The following is an 8886-nucleotide window of genomic DNA, read 5'->3' on the forward strand; positions in this document are numbered from 1 at the left end:
GAAAACAGTATGTGGCAGTTTTTCAAGCTTCCCTGTTTTGGGCCCCAAGGCACAAATCAGACTGTGGAACAGTCTGGAATAATCTAGAACAGTCTGTAATAATCTAGAACAGTCTAGAACAGTGAAAGGGATGAGCCTAGTCCAGTGGCAGAAGCCCTGGTCCTGGTCTTGGCTCTGCCATGTGATTCTGGGAATCTCTTGACCCCATGACCCGTGGAACAATATTAGTGTGATAATAACCTGACCTGCTGACCTCACAGACACCAAAGATTATGGAAAACTTTGGTAGAAGCATTCAAAGGGAGCTGCCTCCTTGGAAGGGATTCATGTTCACCTCACAAATGGACCATTGAGTCCTCGTCAGACATTGGGGTTTGTCTTCCAGGCTAATTATTTAATTTGGGAGAACCTTTCCAGTTGATACTTGTGTTGACATTCCATCTATTTTCCTCTGTTCTACCACAGTGGCTATCTACAACTAATGGGGATAAGTTCATTGGAGTGCCCATAGGCAGCATTCTTAAATTATTCCTATTGATCAATTCTGCCAGCTTATGGTCTGTAGGAGTGGAATGAAGTGATATCTGGGAAAACTAATCATTCATCTACCTCTCTTGACAGCTGCTTCCTGATTATTTATTCTCTGAAATAGCTTTGGATAAGAGGAAAATAAAGGTTTGTTTTGTTTTAATTTGTGTAAAACAATTTCCCTTTTCTGGGTCCACCATGTGACCAATGCATTTCTGCCTAAGGAGGATAACTAATAAAAATGACCTCTTTTAAGGTCAGTTATGTTACTGGGTAGCTATCAAAAAATGTATATGCATTATTGATGTCCATTCTCATGACAACTGGGAGAGGTAGTAATTTTACAAAGAAGCTGAGGTTAAATGGTGGATGCCAGTTACACTGCTGGTAGATGGTGGTGCTGGTGTTCAAACTCAGATCTGCCAGACTTCAAGAGCCCATTAACTTGCAATTAGAAAGAGTATCAATTATCAACTGACCAGGTGGACCTCTTTCTTTGGCGCCTTAATTCTAGATCTGTCCAGTTAGTAGAAGCATTGCACTGATGCAGGTTGACAGTGTGCCTTTCTTTAGTGGTCCAGACGGGGGACTCCCGGATTCCCTATAAAAAGGAGAGAAAAGCCAGTCAAGGGTGCCTGGGAGCTGTCTAGTCTCAAAGGGTTAAACTGAGGGGTTCCCTCACAAGCTAGCATCAAGACTTCCTACTGCTCTGTGGACCCATCAGAGAAGCTGAATGCCGCCTGGATTCTAGACCCCGTTCTATCACTAACTAGCGTGGTGACCTCAGGCCGTTTCCCCTTTGGGCCCATTGCACAGAGGGGTTCAACTCTTCTCTTAGGTCTTTTCAAGTTCCGGCTCTCTCTGAAATAGAATTGGACCATGCTTAGAGACTCAAATTCCACCAGAGTAGCCCCTATGTAACAGTAGAAGACAAAGACAGAGAGGGCCTCTCTCTATTTGAAAGTGGTCTATTTTGCAATGATCTTAGAGGATGGGGTTGATGTTTGGCCGGGGACCTAATATATCTCCAGTTTGGGTGGGGAGTTAGATGAAGTGGTGCTTTTGTATTAGGTTCCTTAAAAAATGGAAGAAAGATACCTTTCCCAGCACATCTTGGGAGTAAGATATGTTGGAATTCTGCCACCCAGTACCTCAGAAACTGACTGTATTTGGAAGTAGAGGTAATCAAGTTAAAGAGCTAACCAAGTTAAAATGATTTCTTTAGTGTGGGTCCTCATCCATTGTGCCTCATGTCCTTCAGCAAAGGGGAAATTTAGACACAGAGACAGACACATATGGAGGGAAGATGACGTGAAGACCCATGGAGAAGACAGCCCTCTAGAAGCCAAGGAGAGGGGCCTGGAACAGATCCTTCCCTCATGGAAGGAACCAACTCAATTGACAGCTGAATTTTATACTTCTGGCTTCCAGAACTGTGAACCAATAAATGGCTGTTTCTTAAACGACCCAGTTTGCTATACTTTGCTATGGCAGCCTGAGCGAATGAATACACATTTTCCCAGAGGAGAAAAAAGTCAGGGAGAATTCCTGATCAAAACAGGTTTTTGGCTAAAAAAAGTTGGACTCAGTTCTAAGAAGAAGGCGGAGACAGACTTCTAAGGTGGGTTGTAGAAGAGAATACTGGGGACCCAGGGACATTCTGGTATTCATCCCCCGTTTTCATAGTTTGCCTTTTCCAAAGAGAAGGTGAAGACATGGGCCAAGACTTTTCCCCATTTGGACCTTCCCCTCCACTGCTATTCATTTGAAGGTATATTTAAAAATTGGAACTATAAGAATTTAAGTAGCTTTTAAAATTAGCCAAGTCTAATTTAGCTTCTAGTTGTCTTCCCTCTGACTGTGGGGTGGCCTTCCCCACAGGGATGGACCCACTTAAAACGTGATCTGCTTTTCCACCCTTGCAGTTTACAACTCCTCAAATCCATTGTTCTTTGTGTTGGAAAATACAAAGTGCGCCCGGCCCAGCAGACCCAGATCCGCTCGGATCCCGAGGAGTGGAAAAGCCTTTTCTGGCCTGGCAGTTGCAGGTGACAGTCCTAACCAGTCCGGGAGCAGATGAGAAGTTCATAGGCTGTTAATAAACTGGAACCAATCGGTGAATGCGGGCTGATTGTGCCGGGGCCGGCTGGGGCCACAGGTCCTTGGGAGAGCCCGCACTTGCGTTGCCTTTATCTGCATAGAGCAGGATCATGAAAGCGCCGGCCGCTGTCAGTGTTTGTCACAGTGAATGGACATATGTCCCTCACACTAGCATGGGGAATATCTAATTAAGCTACACAATGATTGCTTATGCCCGGGGCCGTTACAAACAAGGCTCTGTCACTCTCCTTGGAGAACCACAAAATGGGAACTCTCTTTTAGTGCATGATAATGAATATATTTGAAATATATTAGAATTGATTTAGATCTCGCACTTTCATCCCTTAAAAAAAAAAAAGCAAACAAATGCTGTTTTCACAAAAATATTCTGTCCCTTTAAGTCCCACAGTGGGGTTGGGGGTGAGCGTGAGGGAAGGCTGTCGGTAAATATCAGTGGGTTGATTGTGGTGTTTGGTAGAACTTGCTTTCCTGTTGTTTTTAATGAATGTGTTAGGATTTTTGTGCCAGAAATTTATTTCACACATTAGCAGAGATGTTAGTGTATGCAATGTGAGAGCCTATATGTTTAAGAGTTTTAAGGAGTGAAGATGTTGTTCTTGTGTTGGCCTTCCCTTCCCTTCCCTTCCTTTGGCCTGGGTGGGACTCATAGGGAAACTTTTTTAGGTTAGTGCAAAAGTAATTGCGGTTTAGGCTGGGCACGGTGGCTCATGCCTTGTAATCCCAGCACTTTGGGAGGCTGAAGCAGGTGGATCACTTGAGGTCTGGAATTGGAGACTAGCCTAGCCAACACGGTGAAACCTTGTCTCTACTAAAAATACAACAACTAGCCAAGCATGGTGGCGGGCACCTGTAATGCCAGCTACTTGGGAGGCTGAGGCAGGAGAATCGTTTGAGCCCAGGAGGCAGAGGTTGCAGTGAGCCAAGATTGTGCCACTGGACTCCAGCCTGGGCAACAGAGTGAGACTCCATCTCAAAGCAAAACAAAACAAAAAAGGTGATTGTGCAAAAAACCACAATTACTTTTGCATCAACCTAAAGAGTTTTCTTTAAAACTGAATCATTTTAGCACATTGCACTGAAGTACTGAATCCTGTTTAAGACTCATGTTGCTACTTTAAGATGAACAGCAATTTTTAACAGGAAAAAATATGATCTTGGATTAGGACCTAAGAAGTGAATTTTTCCTGCCTTCCACAGTTATGACCAGGAAAAAACTATGGCTCCAGCCATGGAAGTGGGGACAGTGTGAAGAGAGTCCTGGCTGGGATATGGAAAACTGTGGGAACCACCTCAAGGAGTCTTTCGTTACCAAGAGCAAGACCAGCTACATAATTCTTGAGCCTCAGTATGAAATGTAAATTTGGGGCCCCCTTATTTAAAAGTCAGGAAGGGCTGACAGCAGAGCATTGACCACGTTCAGGGCTCTTCTAAGCACGGGGTTCTGTGCCACTGACCCAATGCGTGGTGCACACCTGAAGCTGGCCCTGCCCAGAGCCGTTGTTCTGTACTCCATAAGGAAAAGGGAGGAGGTGGCAAAGGACAGTTTCAAGTCCTAATTTCTGTACAGTCCATGATCCCAGAGTAGGTACTCAGATGAGATAGAATGAATTGAAAAATGAACTTCACATTGAACCTGTTCATCCTGACCAGGTGAATTTCAAGAATGAAGCAAGTCCACTGACATTGGCAGCTGTGCTTTAGAGACCGTTTTTTGTACTTTTCTCACTTAAAGTGTAGGACTGCCTCCTCTTCGCCACCACTGCCCCTCTCCCCAAACCCCCCAAACTCTGCCAGAGTCCATCAGTGCAGAGCACGAGGTCCTTTTAAGAGCTAGGCATCTGGTAGGCCAGACGGAATTCTGAGAAGTAAAGAAAATAAAACTTCTACTATCTTCACAAAATAAGAAATAAAAAGCGTCAGTTAACATTCACCCAAATGTTGGGATCCCTGGCTGTGATTGGCTTTTGCCTACGGAGCAGGTAGGGTCTGTGGCTCATCTAGGGTCTGTGGCTCATCTCTCTCTTATTGGCTCCATCCCTATCACATATGCACAGATGAAGCAGCCTCAAATGTCCTGGTCCCTCTGCCTGGGACCCTGGCCCACCCCTCACGTCCGTCAGCTCTTTCATGCTGGGCCTGCTGCTGGGAAATGGGTCTTTCCTGGCACTGCCTATAAGCCAGCGTGCATGGGAAAATGGGCTTGTTTTCTTTAGGGGAGGGCTTTTGGAAAGACCTGTCAGGCTTTTGAAAAATTGTGATAAAACACAAATACCTGAAAATCTATGGTCGTAACCTTTTTTTTTTTTTTTTTTTTGAGACGGAGTCTCGCTCTGTCGCCCAGGCTGGAGTGCAGTGGTGTGATCTCGGCTCACTGCAACCTCTGCCTCTCCGGTTCAAGTGATTCTCCTGCCTCAGCCTCCCAAGTAGCTGGGATTACAGGCATGCACCACCACACCCAGCTAATTTTTTTGTATTTGTAGTAGAGACAGGGTTTCACCGTGTTAGTCAGGATGGTCTTGATCTCCTGACCTCGTGATCCGCCTGCCTCGGCCTCCCAAAGGGCTGGGATTACAGGCGTGAGCCACTGCGCCTGACTGATCATAACCACTTTTAATTACAGTGACTGTTCAGGAGTGTCAATTATATTCACGTCATTGTACAGCTTGTCTCTAGAACATTTTCATATCTGTTGGGTTTTTAAGTCCCATCACCATGACCCCATAAGCGTTGGATTGCAGATATTTCTGGAAAGGAAGGACCCTTCAACATGAGAGGTGCTTAATACTTGTGCATTAAATGAATAGAACCAAATGAAACTCTGTGCCTAAAGCCTCACATGTGACCAGCCCAATTCCCTGGACCCAGACAGAGTTGTGACATGTTTTTTCTTGTCTCCTCATAACTGTTTATTTACAAAAGGAAGAAAAAGACTTTGCAATCTCTTGGATTCTTCAATCTGCTTCTTGAGGCAGCTCTGATTTTCATTCCTAAATCATTTCCTCAGTCTGTCATGCTGGATCTGAATACATAAGGAGCCATAGCAACCTCCCAGCCATCCCAGGGCTTCATACAGTGCCTGGTATCCAATAGGTGCTTCACATGTGATGAATGAATGAGTAACTGACAGGTTTTCAGTGTTAGAGGGAAGCAAGGATACATGGAATAAATGTGTGATCTCTAAACCTCGCTTAAGCCAGTGGCCTCAGCCCCTTGCCATAGACCCTTGTCCTAGCAAAGCTGAAAGGATGTCAGGGCAAAGGGCATCAGTGCAGGGGACAGAGGGTGTGAAAAGGACCAGGTGGTCAGAGAGCCCTGTCCTGGGAGGAATCATCTTTGGAACAAAAGGTATGAAAATATATTTGGAAACAGAAAAGATGGGGATGTTCTCAGGGGGACTGAGATGGTGAGTGGGGCAGCTTGTTAAAAAGCAGTTGGGAGTTGATCTTAATGATGCCTACTTGGGTGCAGTCAGATAACAGAGGAGCTGCAAAGTTTTGCAGGAGGACATACGAGTGGGATTTTAGGAAATGATGAGAGGAGCAGGGAGAGGCATTCAAGGATTTAGGAACACGATCCCGTTTTTCTGTTTTGGCTGAAACAAAGCAGAATTTCCATGTTCACATACATCCTTTCAAAAATGGGAAAAGAGCCTAGATACATCTGCAAGGAATGCCTGTGACGACAGACCGGCCCCTGGCAAACCTTGAGGGAATGAGGTTTGGGTTAAGGGTGAGACGGCAGCTCTTCTTTAGAGGCAGTGTCTCTGCAGCTGGGGCAGGTTCTCAGGCTGAGTCCGAAGGACCTGCAGGAAAAGGCAAAACTGTAACAGCAGATTTCTTTTCTTTTCTTTTCTTTTCTTTTCCTTTCCCTTCCTTCCTTTGTTTCCCTCCCTCCCTTCCTTCCTTCCTTCCTTCCTTCCTTCCTTCCTTCCTTCCTTCCTTCCTTCCTTCCTTCCTTTCCTTCCTTCCTTCTCTTTTCTTTTCTTTCTTCCCCTGCTTCACTAAGGACAAATGTTGCAATTCCAGGGTGGTGGAAGAAGCTGCTGCTTTTTCTTCCAGATGAGTGGATTATTAACAATGGAGCAGAGAAGCTGCCATGCACCATTATATCCTTCCTTGAGGAGACAGAGTCTCCAGCCAAAGAGAGGTGTAGGGTGACCCTGCTTGCCTCTGCAGGTGGGGTTCAGAGTACACCCTTCATGGAGAAGCATTGGAGAAATGGTTGGAAAGTCACATCCTAAATGAACTCACAATATATTCCCCATGGGCCAATCACATCCTTTCTCTGGGCCTCGATTTCTTCATCTTTGAGATGAGGTCATTAGATCAGAATCATCTGGTAATTATGAACATACAAATTCGTGGCACTAACTCCTGAGGATGCTGACTCTAGGTCAGGCCCTGCCATAGATGTGCCAGGGTTTGTGAGCTGTGATGACGGAGCACAGGTCTTACCCCATACCGTGAGTTGACTTTGCTCTTTCCATCATCAGAAGGATTCTAGAACTCCCTGAGCAGAATCAACCCAAGGGTGATCTAACTGTTAGCATCCCTCAATTCCCTGCTTCAATCTGATTCATCTATCAGGGCCAGTTGAAATCTCCCTCCTTCCTGAAGCCTTCCCTGGCTTTTGGGCCCCTCATGCGTTCTTTCTCTTATCTTCTCCTAAATCATCCAGGACACATCTGTTGTCTCCTACATGTAGCACAACATTATTTGGTGTTATCAGCTACCCTGTCAACTCTTTAGCTGGTCTCTCCAGCGAGAAGGGCACGGACCTCACTGGGAGATCCCTGTCTCCCTCCCACCCTGACACTATGGTTACTGACTCAAATTGGACTGCTTTCAAATGGTGCTTGCCGGGTCAGTGAGTCATTGCAGCATGGCTAATCACCACTGCACTTATTGCCAGGTCAGCTAAGTCAGCATCTGCTCTTTGATCCTTTCCAATGGGGCATGATATAGTTTATTAATTTCAGTCACCTTCATGCAAATCTCCCATGCATTGATTTCTTGTGATTTCATTAGCGTGAAGGTTGGGGTTTGGGTTTGCTCCACGACATGTTCGATTGCTCAAATCCCATGTACTTCTAAAAACTTCGTGCCTTGATTTGAAGAGGATTGGATGGCATCCACTCTCCTGGTAAGAGTCATGCTTTTCTTATCTGCTGTTTATATTATACTCTCTTGTCACAGAAAAAAAAAGAAGAAATTAACACTTTAAAAGAGGAACAAGCATATGGAGAAAGGTGGAGATAGAGTTGGGGGGCAGGAAAGGAGGCGAGGGGTAGGGGGATGATGCCACATGCCAGTTGGAGAGGGCCTGCTTCCTACCATATCACCGTTCCTTGTTATCCAGTCTCCCGATCCTGCCCCTCTTCTCTGGCATTGCTTTATAGTCCTTGTAAAAAAAATCGTAGCAAATCCCAATTACCTCTTGGACACGGTGTGGGTAGGGGAATGCAGGAGAAGTTTTAGAGAGAGACATATGTTGTATGTTATCTTGCATGTGTCCCAATCTGGGTCCTAACCCTTGTTTTCTAACAATGGCACTGGATTTCTAAGCGATTCAGCAAGGCACATTGACAATGCCTTTAAGTACAGGCCCATTGCCTGTCGACACTGATGAAGTGGATTCGAATGCCCACAGTGCAGATTTAGAATCAAGTGAGCTCTTTGTAATTACAGACATGAAGCTTGTTCAGGTTGTGGGCAGGTCTGAAACAGACATGTCTCTTCTATAGGCACATATGCGTCTGGCATACACTCCCGTCTCCTCTCTCTCTCATTTTTCCCTGAGTGGTAAAGTCTTAACCACTCAGCAGCCTAAGTCATACCTGCAGTTAGTCTCCTACTAAGACGATTTACTAGGCAGATTCTCTTTTCTGTTGCCACTTTGTAAAATGGACTCTTCGCTTCCCTGAGCAGTTTTCTGTGATACTTCTCTTTCTCGTTCCATCCTTTTTCAGGGGAATCGTTATCTGTTGTGCTTTAATTGTGCGTCCGTTAGGGTGTTCCAGCCCTGTTCCACTCTCAGGGATTTTAATACTTCCTCCCAGTGTGCCATGCTCACCTGATTTCCCCCCCTAATCCCATAAATCTCCTTCTACCAAACCTTAATACAGTGGTGATTAGCTTTCTCTGTGTCCATTTTGCACAACAGTGGAATTTTTGTATAACATCTTCCATAGGAGCAGCATCTATAATTGCTTTGAGCTAGAAGGAGTTGTGAGGAGCA

Source organism: Theropithecus gelada, chromosome 3, assembly GCF_003255815.1.
Source record: "Theropithecus gelada isolate Dixy chromosome 3, Tgel_1.0, whole genome shotgun sequence".
NCBI classification, from domain to species: domain Eukaryota; kingdom Metazoa; phylum Chordata; class Mammalia; order Primates; family Cercopithecidae; genus Theropithecus; species Theropithecus gelada.